The sequence below is a fragment of the Pezoporus occidentalis genome, unplaced genomic scaffold (assembly GCF_034315485.1).
Source record: "Pezoporus occidentalis ecotype Australia unplaced genomic scaffold, CSIRO_AGI_Poc_V1 ctg65, whole genome shotgun sequence".
In the NCBI taxonomy this organism is placed as follows: Eukaryota; Metazoa; Chordata; class Aves; order Psittaciformes; family Psittacidae; genus Pezoporus; species Pezoporus occidentalis.
This window is the reverse complement of record NW_026915998.1, coordinates 1,154,262-1,169,814: the sequence shown is the minus strand read 5'-3', so window position 1 is coordinate 1,169,814 and position 15,553 is coordinate 1,154,262. Positions and strand designations below refer to the sequence as shown.

At 48.1% G+C, this 15,553-nt stretch overlaps 1 protein-coding gene across 1 annotated transcript in view; it reads left to right on the top strand.

The window, feature by feature from the left end:
• The first annotated feature begins 769 nt into the window (after positions 1-769).
• GABRA3 (gamma-aminobutyric acid type A receptor subunit alpha3) overlaps positions 770-15,553 on the top strand; it is an 87,846-nt gene continuing 73,062 nt past the window's right edge. Inside the window, exon 1 of the mRNA XM_062640435.1 lies at positions 770-790. The gene's annotated coding sequence lies outside the window, so the exon portion shown is untranslated. The remainder of the gene's footprint in view (positions 791-15,553) is intronic.

Sequence of the window (15,553 nt, the reverse complement as noted above, 5' to 3'; positions counted from 1 at the left end):
CTCACTCACTCCACCTTGTGCTGCCAAGTTGAATAACGATGTTATTGTGGTGGGAGAAAAACAGTGTAATCTGTGCCTCGGCTGCCAGAGACAAGGGTTACAGAGGGTTTAACCGCTTTGCTTCTTGATATCCCCTCATTTTTTTCCCAACATCTCTCCCTGGGGACGCAAAGACAGGCGGTGAATAGGGATCTGGGGTGCAAACAGGAGACTCAGGCTCTGTGCCATGATATCCCATGAATCTCATCATCATTCTGGACTGCTTCTACCCTCCTCAATACAGGACAGAGAGGATGACTCTGATACAGTTTTTAATGGCTTAAGATCCTGGGCTTGTCAAGTATTAGGTAATTCTTGTTTATTATTAGAAACCTGGCAAAGTGTTCCCTAAGGAGCAAAGGGGAGTGAAGAGATAGAGGGGTTAAAAAAAGCAAACCACAAACAGCACAAAGCAACGTGATGAGAAGCAGAGCCACCTGTGACACCTAAAACCACCCAACCATCAGGACAACCACACTGGAAAGTTCTGCCTTATTATGCTGCAGCTGTGTCAGGCCCCTGAGAGAACCACCAGACCCCAATTGCCCCTACCAGCTCCACCCTGGTCTCCCTACCGACAGCCACACAACCATTGGGCTGTGATTCTATTTAAGCTCAGTCCCACAGTGGTTTGGACTGGCCTGTTCCTAGATCTGTTTCTGAGAGCCTCCTCACACCTGGTTTGGATCTGGACTGCCTGGATCTGGTCTGTTGCTTTGCTTTGTGTGGAAGACTGCTCTACCATGCCCAGGTATAGTGGGGCTGCATCCAGGTTGGTAAGGACACTCTGTGTGCTGTGATTCCTTTTGGCTCCTGGCTTGCTCCCTATCATGGAGCAGCTCTGCTCTTACTTCTTCCCCAGCACTCAACAGGAGCAGCTTTCTGAGGACCCTTCTGTAGCTGATACCCAAGCAGGAAGGCAGATAGCAGTTTTACTCCTGGAAAGAAGGTACTAGCTGAGCTCTCTACGCTGTAGTTTCTATTGCAGTACTTCCTAGCTCGGCAGAGCCTTCTATGGGATTGTGCAGAGCAGGAGCCAGCTCCTGCTCCTAAGCATCTGTTGAAGCAATAGGTGAAGGCCTTTCCTTCGGCAAAAGGAGTGTCCTAAGGTGATTTAGGAGATTTATGTCAGATCAATGCTTTGTCACTAAAATTTACCTTTAACTTAAGGTAGAATTTTAGGCTATAATATCTTGCATTCAGACATGGTTGGGCATGCTCCTAAATAGGTGGGTAGGCAGTTTTGTCCCTTTTTTGCAAATGGCAAAAGAAGATTGTAAGAATGGTCAGTGGGAAGCATCAGCCCAGGTCCCACATCCAGGCTCCCTTGCTTGCCCTTTCTGCACATGTAGGAGCACAACAGCTTTGCAACACCAGGTTGTGTCTGTATCTGTGAGGACAGACAGGACCCCAGCATGGCTTTTGGGGTGCCAGCATCGGATGATGTGTTGCCTCTCACCAGGGACTGAGCTTTTTTGAATCCCTTCTCCAGTGCCCTGCTACTACAACAGCCTTTCCCCCTGGATAGTTGAGCACACCATCCCCTGTGGATAGGTTGAGCACAAACCCAAGGCCTTCCTTGAAGACAGGTTGTGTGGCTTTGTGTGAGTGCTCAGCCCTGGTGCAGAACATCCAGCAATGGCAGAGGAAGGAATCCTGCTGCTCTGAAGGGGGATGGGGCTGCTGTTTTCTTGTATCCCTACCATGTATGCAGGGATGAGACATCCACTCCAGCAGCTCGTCACTGTGCCAGGACCAATAGCGGGTGGTAGAGGGAATCCCTTTGCAGGGGTAAGCACTGCTGAGCCTAGCCAGCTCCTGACAGGGATCCTTTATAGAGCCCCTGTGAGCAGCACCCTACCTCCTCCCTCATCCTCCCCAGAGGAGCCTTTGGAGTTTCCACTCTCCTCTGTTCTTTGTCTCCCCCAGCACAGCCACCTCCCTCTCCTGCATCTCTTCTGCCTCACTCCACACTGCTCTGCAGCTTTCTCTGCTCAAAATAATTTCTGCTAAGGGAATTCCTCTCCCTCCCTCACCACTCTCCTGCAGTATTTCTCCCTGGCCTTTGCCCTAGGAAATGTAGTTGAACATTAGCCCGAGCATCATCTCTCACTGGTGATCTGTAGCAGACTAGATGACTTTAAAACGCTCCTGCAAAAACATCTTGTTGCAAAACTAGGGCATTAGAGAGGAAGACTTTGCTCTCCAGGTGGGATGTTTGCTGAGGAATCATTCTAAGCACTGATTATCTTAGCAGAGTGCTGTGTTCACCAAGGGCACTCCCAGCCTGAGCAGGAGCAAAACCTGAGCCAAGGAGCAGCAGCCTTGGCACTGCTGCCAGCATGCCTCTTCTATCCAGCCACAGGGAGGTGCCAGCCTCCAGCAGCAAACCATTCCCCCTGTGGTGCTGCAGGGAGACCCTGCATCCACCCCACAGACTGCAGGGGAATCCGCAACTCGTCCCCTGCAGATCCCAATATACCGATTGCTGGGGGCTGTGTTCCTGTGGTTGGACTTGGTTCATCCATAGGGCAGAGTGCTCTGGACCTGGTGTCAGCAATGGAACCAGATGTCCTGAGAGAGAGGGGTCTAAGGCACTGCAGAGCTTCCTCTGGTATTTGGTTAGTCCCTGCCCTGTTTAGGTACTGTTTCTTGCTTCTGCCTTTTGTTTTCGCCACCTTCCTTCTGCCCTGAGCTGCTGAGTGTTGTGATTCCTCTGCAAAGCATTGAAGGGACTTGGGCAATTACTGCCCCATAGCAAATGTGTTAGGTTTTGCCTGTTGAGCTGGACCTAATACCTGATGAGCCCTAAAGGCAGAATGATTGCCAGGGTGTTGTACATGCTGTATTGAGTGCTGCAGCTGCTGAGCAGGAATTTAGTGAGGTGAGAGAAAGCTGCATGTACAACCTTTCTTTAAAAATACTATAGCAGTCTAACACAAGCCTGTGATGGGGATAGAGTAGCTATTTTTAGCAAAATGCTTCAGGTGAGTTGAAACATCCCCCTTTGTTGCCTGTGTCTTCAAAGCACTTCTTTCAGCCTGAAGAAACAAGGCTAATAAGTCTTGCTTTTCAGCTTTCCTGGCAGTGAGTCTACAAGTCTTAAATGCTGCTGCAAACTTGGGCATGGTGTTCCAGCTGCAGCCTGCACTGTTCTGTGTTATTGTGCCTAGGTAATAAAATGAAGGGATATAAAATTATCCCAGATATGAGAAAGCTGGCAAACCCTGTGTGTGGGCTTCCCTTGAAAATGGGCTGGGAGGTATCAGCAGCTTCAGAGTTTCTATGGACAATGACCTGGATTAGCTTAACATACTGCAAAGGTGATGCTAAAGCTGTGGCTGCCATGAAGATGCGGGCTGTGGCAAGGGAGTTAGCAGGGTGGTAGCTTTATACCTTTTGTAGTGGTACACCCTCACCCAGCTAGGATAATGTACAGAGGGGGCTGATGGTGCCATCCACCCAGCTCCCAGCTGAGGAGGAAAACTGGGTTGGTAAGGGAAGTAATCTCAAGTGCATTGGGTAATACTGAAGATTGTCTGGTTTTCCCTCTAAAAGATACTCCCCCCCAGGGTGACTGGCAAAGCCAGCTCCCTCAGGAAAGCAGTCCTGTCTAACCCAGTTTTATGCTGTGCACTTAATGCAATGAATCTCTTCACTTTCCTCAAAGATCTTCACTTACAAGAAGGTCCCTTGGCACCCATTTCAAAAAAAGAAGCCTTGCTCACATGCCTTTGTTGGGCTGCTTTTAAACCTAGCACAGACAAGCAGCACAGATAAGAGCTGTTATGTAGTTTGCATTCAGTTAATAAATATTAATGCTGACTTTAAGGTGGGTGGTGTGTTCTTATGTTTCTGGCAGTTAGCTAGTTTGGTGTAAGAAATGGTTTATGGTGCATCAACTTTTGATGAGGGTTTGAGCTCTTGGAGTTTGAGGCCAGAAGGGTTATTTGGTTAGTTGTTCTATCTGGGTTGTCCTGAAGTTTCAGCTGGTTAACACCCCTCAGCCGATGAGCCCAGTAACTTCAGCTGGATGAAGGCAGAGTAGGTGTTTGGCAAGGCCAGCTTCTTGGAAAGTTGGTATTTTGACTTGTAGACCTCCTGTAAATAGAAGCTCCTATGCAACCTAACAGACAAGGAATACAGTTGCAGGGAATGCAATACTTAATTACCCTTGCCATTAAAAGTGTTTGGTTTAACTTCTGGTTAATTTCAAACTCTGAAGGTCATTTTAGAAGCAAGTAGAAGCAAGTCTTATTTCTCACCTACTTCCCCATGGCTAAACTAGGCTCACTGCTGAATTTGGAAGGCTTTGCATTTGAAGCTTCATTTTTGATGATGGTGGGTACCTGCAATCTCCTAATGTGGGTGCAAGGTGTGGGAGCTGCTTAGCTGGGAAAGCAGGTCTATAACTCATGGGAGTGTTTATTTGGCATTTAAGCTCTCCTCAGTGGTAGCTGATAAGGATGTCCTGTGTTGGACTCGAGTCCAGTGGATTACAAATGATCCTGTGGAAGACCGAGAGTGAATGCCAAGTAGTCTGTGCTGTCAGTGTGATGGTGTATTATAAATGCAGCTTATCCTTACTGCAAGACTGCCTGGGACCTAATGGGTCAGGTAAGCACAAAGAGGAGAGGAAATCTGTGGTTAAAGCTCTAAGCGGAGGGCAGATGCTGACTGTTAGCAACCTTGTGTCCTGTTTACTGTGTCTCAGCTTGAGGTTGCCAGGAAGGCTTGCTGACCCCCCTTTGCAGCATACTTCTTTAATTAAGTGATGCATTTGCAGAAACCAGTGTCACTAGGGCCTAATAAAGCTTCATGGAACAAAAAAGCTGGGCTTGGCTGGTGAGACATCGTGTTGTGACACTTCCCATGGAAATATATGTAACAAGGGCAATTTATGTACCTCTCTCATACCTGGTAATGTATATACACATTTAATGCAAGAGAAATCCCCTGCTCCATGGGGACTGAGGGCTGTTTGGCAAAGCAAGCACTCTGTCATCAAATGAAGAGATCAGCTATGTTTCCCGGAGCCAGCAAGCCTCTGTTATATTTAACCCAGCAGTTTTCACACTGGGAGAGTGAGTACACTTTTTATATCTCATTTCTGTGCTGGGTGCCATGCTGCATTGCAATTGTGACAGAGGTGATACGTTCCCCAATAACACCTTTACAGGCTGCTTAGCACATCTGAGGCTCCTGGAGGGTGTGGGAGAGGAGAGGGAGGCAAAGCCAAGTGCAGAGCTTGGAGCCTCTGGTCCTGGTGTCTAATGAAGCTCTCCTCCCTTCCCTGGCTCACTTTCTGACCTCTTTTCAAGCCCCACAGGTAGTAAAGCAAGCAAAGACTTGAGTTAACTCTTGAATGTTAGGAGTGGGTGAAGAGGTGAAGCAAATGGAGGAAGAGGTGGAACATCCCCATCTAAGAAGTCTGGCATAGCTCTGGAGGCTGAGGAAGGGCTGTCCTGCTCCTTTGTAGGGCTCGTTTTGGACCAGGGTGATCCCCACTTTCTCTCAAGGCATCTATTCAGACTAAGACTGAACCAGAGCAAGCTTAGCAAGAAGCTTTAAGCTCTGTGATTGTTCTCATGCCCTCCCTCTCCTCCACCAGCAGTAAGTGCTGCTCCACTGCTGTGGTGCGCTGTGCTTAGAAGGATTGGGGATAGCACTGATTGTCTGGAAACTGTTTGGGCTGTACTCAAAGGCTTTCTCAGGAGCAGGAAGACATAAGGGATGTGATACCTCAGTCTGAAGGAGTTTTCCGTGCCTGGGGCTGAGTGATGGAGCAGGAAAGGGAGAGCAGTTAAGGCATGTGGATGCTGAACCCCTTCTTTCCCCAGGGGTGAGTTGTTGCTTCAAGCAGGGTTGAGGCACACTGCTGTATCTGCATAGGCAAAGGGGATCTCAAATGCTGTGCTGCTTGTTATGTCTGTGAGCCCTGGGGGAAGGTGTAGCACCTGAAGTTTCTAATTAATATTAATCAATATCCCTTCTCATGGGGAGCCAGGAGTGGAAGTTGACAGGGGAGCAGAGCCTCTGATGGAAGCTGCTGTGGCTGCAGGATGGGCACTGAGCTTTGCAGCCCACTCCTGCATCCCTGGGGGAGGAAGACCTGACTTGCAAGATTACTGATGAGCTGTGGACTCTGCTTTTCAGCCCTGGCAGAGTGAAGAGGGTGAAGGCTTCCCTGTCTCTCTTGTCTGTCCAATGGCATGAGCAGCTCAGTTTACAAGTATCCATGGAGAACTAAAAATGCTTTACAGGAGCAGGCTTAGAGCACCAGCCCTTTTTAAAAAGTAGGGGAAACTGAGGCATGCTACTGTACCATCATGAGCAATATGTTAGCATGACAGTCAGGAACATGGACCTTGCAGGCTTTCCCCATCCTAAGCAGAGCTAGGAGGTTACCTGGATCAGGGTTAGGGGAGTACAAGAGGGTTAAAAGTACCACATGTATAGCAAAAGCAGTATGTGTGCCTGCTAAGGGGTGCATATGCAGATGTGGAAAAGAGGCAAGACAGCAGGATCTAGAAATTGCTGTACATAGGCAGCTGGCCAGATGCATGTTGCAGAGGACAGCATGTGTCCTGCCTGACAGAGGATCACCATCTGAGAAATGGGACTTGGGGCATGGGGTAGAAATAAGGGGGATGCTGGCAGTTTCATTTCAGGTTAATGAAAATATGATTAACAGTTGTAATTAACTGATGAAATGGTGGCTAATTCTCTGCCCCCTCCAGATGATGTATGAGATGCAGAGACTGCCTGTGTCCATGGTTTCTGCTTATGGCAGCACTCTGCAGCGCCTCAAACTTTCTGCCTCCAACTCAGGCCCCAGTGGGTATTGCCATGGCTCCTGCTGCTGAGGCTGGTGTGTGGAGCTCCTCTGTACCCCAGGCTTGCTGACCCCAATCCCAAACCTGCCTGGCTGGGAGACTTAATAGCAGCAAAAGGAATGCTGGGAGTGCTGAGGCAGGAATTGAGAAGGAAAGTGCTCAAAGCAAGGCTGAGAGATGAAGCCTTGGCCATGGCTCACCAAGGACTGGGGGCCAAGCTGATCAGGCAGCTGAATGAGATCGCGTTTCCTGATGTGCAGAGCTGCCTATGGGTCTTGAGTGCACCCTAAAACTGAAACGCTTACCAAGCCTCAGAGACCAGAGGGGCTTGGGGTGTGATCACAGTTTGGAGCTGATGTCCCAGGTTCACACTGTGGGGTGGGCTGGCTGAGCTGCTGTGATTGCCTTCTCAGTAGGTATTCCAGTTCTAATTCCTCATTCCCTCAGTTCCAATGTTATATTGTTGGGGGAGGTAAGGGGGGGTGTGTGATCCAGCTTATGCGGGTGGCATCTCACCAGCCATGAAGTGCTGAACTGATGCTGCATCATCTACTGAATTAGTGCCTCTCTTTTTTAGTAGCACATTCATGGCAATGTCAGTACTGCAAAGTACCTTCTCCCTGCCTCTGTCTTGTCTGGGCAATCATTAATAGGCTGTATAAAACAGGAATTGAAGTACTCATGGAGTTGAATTTCCCAATTTAAAAGTCTAGGTAAGCTTGTACAAATGTGTGAGCAATGCTAAAGGAAGGTACAGTATGTACGGAGTCCTAACATGAGTAGGGCAACTGCACGGGTGACAAGGAAACAACTTTCTTTGGTTTATTCCACTATAAGGGTAACATTTGTCCCTGCGATGAAGACAGATGGCACTTCTGGTGCATGTGCCCAGGGCAGATCAGAAACTGGTGCTTTGTCCCATCTAACTAACTATTGCTTTCACTGGAGCAATTGTGAAGGTTGTGCTTTTTGCTCTAAAGGGGAAGAACAAGGCAGGTGAGCTATATTTTGTTTGATTGCATATGCATGATCTAAAAAAAAGTGAGTATCAATTCCTCTAAGGATACCTGATGAGCATTAAAAATACAATTGCAAGAATAATCAGGTCAGACTTCAAACAAATGCAGGGAAGCAGATTTGTTGAAGAAACAGATACGCTGTTATGTCACACTTTGTCTGAACAGTGTCTTAAAAGCTGATCTTCCTCTCAGAGATCAAGCCAAGGTTCTTCAACCTGCTTGCCCACAAGCTGTAACTAGCCAAGAAGTTCTAATCGGAAAGGAAAGCAAACCTCATGGTTTTATGGGGCTTTTCCAGAGCTTATAGCATTGCATGGCAGAGAGGGCTTGTGCCTCTGTGGCTTATGGTGGATGCAAACAGGACCACAGGGGGTTGATGGGGGACTACCCCAAGGGCTGTGAACTGACCTGTCTTGTGATGGGTCTTGCTGGCTGCTTGGCAAGAGGAGTTTGAAGGAGAAGCATGAGCCTGTTGCAGTGAGTCCATTGTATGTCTGCAGTAGCATAAGATGGCAAATGCTTGGTTCCAGGCTATGGCTGGGAGCTGCAGGGATGAAGCTTGTTTGTGCTGAGCCAGGGTGAGAGGTGCTGCCAGCTTGTCCATGGGATGTTAACAGAGATGCAGGGATCCTGAACTCCCAATCCCTCTAAACCAAACCCAGTGATTCCTCATATGTCCAACTGGGACAGTTGTGTAGGCAGGGAGCTCCTGCAGATTGGCACCTGCTGGGTAGCAGTTTAGCCCCATGGCTTTGCTCCTTACCTTGTTGGGTAGGTTTACAGGCTGGGGCTTGTCTGGTGCAGTAAAGCTGTAAATGCAAACCCAAGCTCTACTGAAAAGCAGTGACTCAGTTACTAGCCATAGCTCAACTTAGAAAAAAGCCCTGATACACTAAAATGCCATCTTACAGTCACTTACCTGCAGAAGGGCACTTTTATGCTTCACTGGAATGCAAATGCTTGAATAAGCTTCAGTTTAAAATGGAAATTCATCTGGGAAAGCAGAGGTCTCCCATGGACATGTCCACTTATCAGAAATGCACCGGTTGACTTGAAAGGTTGTGGCACATGTCTGCTAGTGACACTATTGTTGCTTTACAGCTTTTCTTAGCATGTGAGCAGCTTAGCCTAGTGAAGACACTGCGGGAACAATGCATTAAGGGCTGCTACAAGGCTGTGTAAAAGGAGGGAGGGAAGCCTCTGAGAAGGCAGGACTGTGTCCATCTAACTAGAGAGCTGCTTGGATTTTGCTGGGGTCCAGAGAGTGACTTTTGAACCAGTCTCCTTAGGAACCAGGTGCTGGCATACACAGAAATTCCCAGGGAGCTAGCTCCCTGCCTGCTGTTTGATCACTCTTTGCAGGAATAAATATGCATAAACAAAGCAAGCCGTACCTCTGCACCCAGACCGCTGCTGCTTCTGCTCTGCAGTGCTCATCCGGCAACCCGCTACCGCCAGTGGAGGTGCAGAGGTTTCTATCTGAAAACCACATGAGTGCTTGTGGCCGGGCTGAGGTTGGTTCTCTCCAAGCTCCAGCACTGGCAGGAGGGGTGGGAACATGGGTGTCTCCCTGCAGGTGCTGCCCTGAGGGTCCGCTCTGGTTTAGCGGAGGGATGCGTTCCGTGCCCGGTGCCTGAATCCCCAGGGCCCCGGTCCCGGTCCGGCAGCAGCGGCGCTTCCCTGCCGTGGCTGGCAGAGGGCAGCAGAAGCCGCGGAACAGGCTGCGAGCCCGGGTTAGGTGCGGAGGCAGTTGTGCAGCGGCGCTGGGGACAGGGTCAGGCTGGTGCCTTAGCCCGGGCTGGCTCATCCACTGGGCACGTCCAGGCTCCTTCCCTGGGCAAGCCTGCAGGCAGATGTTGCTGCTGCCAGCAATGCCTCTTGCCTTCATCTCTGTGCCTGCTGAACGGGTCTGTGCTGTCTGCAGTGAGCCTTCTGCTGGTATGTAGCCATAGAAAACAGCAGGGTATCAGCTGGATCAAATGCATTTCTGTCCCATGTTGGCAATCAGCAGCATCCATCAGCAGAGGGCTTGGAACTAGATGGACTTGGAAAGTCCCTTCCAACCCAACCATTCTGTGATTCTATAATGGCAGGACTGGCTAACCCTCCTAGCATGGTTTCTGATACAGCTTTCCCTGCACTACAAGTAATCACCCCTTCCAGCTTTTTCCAGGCATGGGAGGGAAGTGGTTGGTTCTGGTAAAACAAATCTCCCAGCCCTTGGTCATTCTGTGCACTGATGCCCAGGAGGAGTTCTGCTGTATCCTTGCTGGCGGCACTGCAGGTTGCTGGCCACAGGCATAGGGATGGGAGTGTGACCAGCACAGGCTGTGGGCAGAGACAGAAAATAAAGTGCAGAAGGGATGTAAACTGAAGGCGGGGGGGCTCAGTGCTGTGGTGAAAAAGAAGGTCTGGGTGCAAGCCTCTGGGCTGCCCTTGGTATGCTGTTCCCTCACCACCAGCCTAGGACCCTGCTTACATCCGGGGATGCTGCCTCTTGGTCGCAGGGCAGTGCAAAGGGCCTGGCCTGGGCTTGGCTCTGGATTGAGCTTTTTCTCTCCAGAGTAGTTGACTCCAGCCTCTCATTGATTTCCATTTGAGTCAGACACTTCTTAAAAGCCCCAGAGGGAGCTTGCACAGCATCTGTATCTCTGCAGTTTCCAGAGCGAGGGTTGTGCCAAATATCTCCATGTGTGAATAGCTGAGGGAATCCCTCTGTAACCTCCTTTTTATGGATGCCTCTTTCTAGGTCTCCCAAACCAGGCTATTTGGGTGCTAGTCATTGCTGAAGAACAACAGTCCCTTTTAGAAACAGTTCCTGATCTGCACAGCCAGCATCACCCCTGTTGTGTCTTTCTTTCCCTCGGTGTTCTAGGAAAAGGTGCAGTTCTTCTCATGCAGGTTATAATCTCCTAATACCTGAGTAACCTTCACGGGTGTTTAATCCCACTGCAAAAGACCTCTTGCACATTGTGGTGGTGTCCCTTGGCCCTGTCCTCATGGCCAGGACCAGGTCTGGGTCTGTTCCTTGCAGCAAGGCAATCAGTGCACAGCACTGCCTGGCTCTGGAGGGTCTGAGGTTGATTTGTGAAGGGTTGAAGGCATCTTTACTGTTTCTCTTTCCTATCTCCTCACAGGGCTTTGTTTTGCAAAATCTCCACTTTGAGAAGTGTTTTAGCACAAGAGTTGAATCTGGTTCAAATGGGTGGTTCCTTGGTGAAGGCCTTCTCTTTCTTTGAATGTTCTCATCCATTTTCATCTAACAAAGCTTTTTTGTTCTGGTTTAATTTTTTTATTTCCTACTGGGAAGACTTATCAGGCCTTTCCACCTCCCTCAAAGTGATGGAAACCCCTCATCGCTTTTCTTGTGGGTAAAATGGAAGTGAAAAAAGGGACTAAGGCATTAGCTACTTGCTCAAATATTCTGATTTCTCTTTCACTCGGGTGAAGATAGAAGGATAAAGAGGAGAAAAGAACTGAGATTGTTCCGTTTCCTCTGAAAAATTCATTTGTCTTGCTGCTGTTCTGGCTGGTAGAGAGCTTAAAGTGGAAATGTAAGACCTTGAATAAAAATGTAGTTTTCCAAAGTTTCATTTTGCATTTTTAAAGTTGGGGTTTTTTTGTTGTTTTTTTTTTTCAAAAAGATAGAAAATTCAGCAGGAGTCACTTTAAAATTAAAAGGCTGCCAACACCATATCCTTGTAACTCTGGTTTTTACTAGCAGAGCAGTGCTGAAGCCTGATGCAGCTGATGTGCAGTGAGGTATGTTTGGTTCTTGGCAGCAGCTCCTCATCTCCATTGTGCCTTTGTACCATGTCTCCTGCTCCCAATTCCCTTCCTCTCCACTTCAAAGGGATTTGGAGCATCCTTACCTGTTGGCCTTGCCTGCATGCCCCAAAAGCATCGGGAGAGCTGCTTCAGTGCCATGCCCCATGGAGGTGCTTTGGAGTGAAGGCAAGATGCAACTTAGACCATCCAAGCTTTGGTGTGGAAACTCAGATTGAGGAGGGGAAACACAAGACAGTTGTACCTCCCCTCTAGCCAGGCAGAAAAAGGCTCTTGTGTGTGCCTTCCCACTGAGAGATGCAGACTTTTCTACCTGCCCACATTCCCTTTCCTGTGACCTCTACAATATAGGTAATTCTTTGTAGCTATGGTTTATGTAGAGTGAATGAAGCACTGGCTCTTGGATCAGCCTTTTCAAGAAGCTGCATTTCCTTGTAAGCAGCCAAGCATTTTTGCAGCCCTGGTATTCTCCACCTTGATTTCATTAGTCTTTTAAGCCAAACTTTTTTCTTCTTTTCTTAGCCTCATTTTAACCTTCTGCTCTGAACCAAGCTTTTATGTGTGCTCATGGTGCTGAAATGTGCTGTCAGTGAAGCCTGATGTTGAGGAGTTGGGATATTGAAACTGAATCTGTCTATTTTTACCTTACCTCACCCCATGCTGTGCGTATGCATCAGTACAGCCCAATTACCTGACCCCCCCGGATCTTCTCTTGAAGCACCTCTGCCTCATTGAGTGCATAGGACACCCAGTGCTTGCGTTCCATGTGGCCTTTAGGTTTTCTCTTTTGCCTATTGTAGGATCTGCTGCTTTGCTGCACAGTAGTACTCATCCCTATTGTATCAGACTGCTTCACACATGGTAATGAATTTAATTTCACACCACCACTACTGGAAGACAGGTTATTTTTATCCTCTCTTTAAATCTGTGAGAATTCACATGCAGAGCTTCAAGCAGAAAAGCAGTGAATGCTTTTGGCTGTCAAACTGAAGATATCTAGGGTCGTGATTTTGGAATGCTTAACCCCAGGGGGCTCTCTGCAGTGCAGCTGCTCCTGACTAACAGTAGTGGGTGCCTGGCACATCTGTAAGGCAGACCCAGGAGATCTCATGTTACTGGGAACCAAAGTGGCTCCCTATGGAAACTTGGGCTTCAGTGGTTCTGTTGGTACTCTGTAAGAGCCAGAGGCAGCACCTGCTCCCACAATGTGCCCTGACAAGATGAGCATCCTCTATCTCTCTGCAGCTTTATTTGTCCCTCATTATGGGCAACAAATAGCAGTTCCCCGTAAACAGGAACTGCTGCTACTTCATTGTGCTAATTCAGTCTGGGATAGATGCATCTGGCTGGCTGAAAGAGCTGGAAGTCCTGTAGTGAAGTAATAGGATTATAAAATTAAACACGGTCATAATTTGCTGCCCTTTCATCTGTATGTAAGGGCATCAGGGCTGCTCTGAATTCTGGTGTTCCTGATTGAGTGCTTGACTATACAACCTTGTGGGTATTGCTTCTGAAGAGGCTTCACAGACTGTTGGCAGCAGACACCTGGGGATACAGCGCTGTTTATGGGCTATGGTTCCCTCCTCACATGCTTTGGCTTCTGGTTATGGTCCAGGGTCTTCTGTCTTCAGTCCAGCATTTGACCAATGTGGCCTTATCTCAGCTGCTCCTACCTGCCCAGCCAGACCCAACATCCCTGACTAGACAGACAGACCTGTCAGCCACTGAATGCTCACTCTTGTCCCTCTTAGTTTGGAATTCCTATTGTACATGTTCAATTTGTGCTCATGCCCTTGCTTTTCAAAGGGCATTAAGAAAGGTTGCTTGGGGGCTGAGTGGAGTCCAGCTCTATGCTGGAGTATGGGAAATATGTATTTCTTTGTCCTTTGCATTTCTGCTTTTGTTAATACTGATGTTGGCCAACATCCTCTCAGGGGTAATGATGGGCAAGGCAAATACAGACTTCAAGAAATGCCATGTTATTATTTTCCTTGTGGATGGATGCTTGGGTTGGCTCAGCAACTCAACTACAGAGCATGTGTGCAAGCCAGAAATGGGAGAGGGAATGCAAGAGAAAAGGAAGGTGGCATTTCCTGCTGGAATACATGACTGATTGCTGTGCTTTGAATTCAGGGGACTTGGGAAGTGCCAAGGACCAGAAGCTGCTGATCCATTAGTGGTGATGTCATCCTGTTAGCTGATGGAGTTGTAATCTTCATTAAAGTTTATAATGTGCAGCAACTTTAAGACAGCCATAGCAGAGCTGGACATGTTGCCACTGTCGGGGCCCTTTTGTTTCGCAACTTGATAGAGGAGTGCGCGTCTGTGCCTCTCTGAGTGCAGTCACTTGGGCTTTCTGAGTGCATCTCTGTCCTGCAGAGGTTGAAGAGTCATCCATATATGCTGCCGCTCAGTACTGAAGCCTTGCCCTGGCTTCCTTGGCACCTGAAAACTGTTTTGCTAAAAGCTTTTTGTAGCTTCTGAACTTCCTGAAGAACCCCCCCCACACAAACACAAAAACCCCAAACCTCCCCATTTTTATCCTTACAAAGGGGTGAAGTTTTGCAAGTACCTTGTGTTGATCTGTGTTTGAGCCTGGATGCTGTGCTTTGTTGCCATGCCCTGCTGCAAGAGACTTGAATTTGGGTGAATCTTTTCAGGTTTCCATAATGGTCTTCTGCTAAAAGTGGGTATGAGTTTCCCATCTTACCTGGGGACAAAGCTTCCATCATTCTCTCCTAATAGTACATGAGAGGACTTGTCTGCTATAGTGATGCACCAAAGCCCTTTCTGCCTGGGGGCTGCTTTGCCTTTGTGGAAAAAGGTAGAGATAAGCAAGGGACTTACGGGGTTATTGGGGTGTGAGGTAGGGCTGGACCTCCCCTTGCCCAGCCTTTCTTTGGTGTCTTTTCCTTATCTGATGGGTTCTTCTGTCTTCACACCTGATTTTTCATCCCTCCTCTTTATATGCTTTTTTCAATTTTGTTATTGGCAGCTCCTGTTTCAGATCCTCTTCAATCTTAATTAATGTGATGCTTATTCCCAGTTCCAGATCAGTAATTATTACATCTAATAAGATCTAGTCCTGACGTGTGTATTACCTCCTGCTCTCTCAACATGTTGTGGCTTCCCGTGATGTTACAGCAACGCAGTAGCACGTCACTTCACGCAAGAAGGTCCCTACCAATCTGGTTTTCAAGCAAAGAACAAAAGTATCAGACCTAGAAAGAGATCTCTGTACGCTGTTGAACAGAAGGAGAAGCTGCTGTAGTGGTACTTTTCCTGCCACAGCTCCTGGCACCTTGGATGGCTCCAGATCTGCAATCCATAGAGAAAGGTTCCCTCTGCTGCTGCTGAGCCTGCTCCCTCTGTGGAAGCTGATTGTGGGCCCTTGGAATTTAGCAAAGCTTTTTTCTCTCTGCCTTCCTAATTATGATCTCTAGGACTGCAAATTGTCAGGTTTCCATCAAAATCCTGGGGGCTTGCACATGGAGAAATTTCCACTTAGGAAAGAAACAAATGTCCTATTGAAAACCTCTGGCTGCGGCCCTTTCAGAACTGCTCCAGAGCATGTGCTCCCCTAAACACTACCTAAACACATTCTAAACACCACCTCCACAGCCTCCCTCCAGACAAGGGAAGCTATCTGGGGGTTGCATATCTGATGCTTCCCACTGATCACTTACCCTTTTGTATAAGAAATATAACAAAGTAGCCTGATTAACTGGGATTGAAGGAATTAATCCTGTGTTTGTGGAGATAATGATCAATGAGGTCTCTTTTACCACACTTGTTACTCTGGGCTTCCTTTGATTGGCATATCAGCAGCTACACACCATAAATTACCTTGATGGATTCCCCTGTGCATCTGAA